Genomic DNA, 1451 nt, shown 5'->3' with positions numbered 1-1451 from the left:
TAAAATAATTAAATATATCTACCTGGAATAATATATATATATATATATATATATATATATGTGTGTGTGTGTGTTATTATAATTTATGCTTTGAAAAGGTTAATTTTCAAATATAGAATTTTTATTGTTTGCAAACAAAGAATACAGTTTAATAAATATATTCCTTAACCCAGTAGACATATTGCATTTTGTTACTCTGATATATATATATATATATATATATATATATATATATATATATATATATATATAAATCTGATTGAAACCGATAGAATGTTCTCTTTTTTTTTGACTTATTAAATATAATAATACAGTGTTAATGTTGGTAAAACGGTCATTAAAATGACGTTAACAAAAGGTTTTAGTGGAAAAAGAGTATTGCACAAAACATATATATATATATATATATATAAAAAGAAAGGTTGTTGGTATTTGCGACGTTTAAGTTAAACAGTCTCGCATTAGGTAGAAATATATGTCCACGAGAGTACTAACCTCTATAATAGTTCTTATGTAGCAGACTGGGCGTATATTCAATTTTCTTTTATATACCCTTTTCACTTAGTCTCGCTCTAGGAAAAACGTCCCAAAACTAAGAACATATTTTGTTGCATGTTGTTCGTATGAAATGTTCAACGTGCCATACGTATAGCAAACCTGATTCGAGAAACAGCAAACTATCTCAACCAATAACTTTTGAGACCAAATTTGATTTACGTAACAACTGGAGATTGACTTTTATCTTTTGCTTTGTTTAGATGCCTGCACAAACAGGAGTGAGTTTTAAAAGCGCATAAGTTTGTCTTAAGATGGATACCTTTCGTAATGTTGCAGTTGCACAGTAGATTTATGGGCAGAAACACGAGACAAGTTGCTTTCCCTTTACACTTTCTCTCTCATTTATGTTCTAATTTTGTAACCTTTATTTTTTCTTTGGTTTTTGTTTCTCTGCTAGGACATGTGGAAACATAAACAAAATAAAAAAGTGCTGATGGTGTCCAAGTCGTTCACGACATGCACCGAAGATCTGGGAGTGCAATTTTTGTTAATTCTAAAATAAAAAAAGCTTTATCAGAACTACGCCTGGTTGGTGTTTTGCCTCTTTGAGAGAAAGTGAAAATAATTGAAACTCTTGGTCAATTTCGAAAGTATAAAAACAGAAGCGTATAATGTGTCGATGTTTTTAAGGTATAGATTTGATTAACAATATTATTTTCACGTTAGACTTGTCGTGCAACAGATACGAGCGCTAATTATTCTCAGTAAAAAGTGACGGTCTTTTCGAAATTAAAGATTCCATCTTCATTACACTGGATATTGGGAAACAATTATGAATTAATTAATGTTTCTATCCAATCATGCTTGATTAAACGCCCCTTAACTTCTCACACGCATTAAATAAATGGTTCCGTTTAAAATAGATTTATCCCCTCTATATTCGGGCCTAAATC

This window comes from Euprymna scolopes, chromosome 8, assembly GCF_053919585.1.
Source record: "Euprymna scolopes isolate OS-2025 chromosome 8, ASM5391958v1, whole genome shotgun sequence".
In the NCBI taxonomy this organism is placed as follows: domain Eukaryota; kingdom Metazoa; phylum Mollusca; class Cephalopoda; order Sepiida; family Sepiolidae; genus Euprymna; species Euprymna scolopes.
This window is presented reverse-complemented; position numbering follows the sequence as displayed.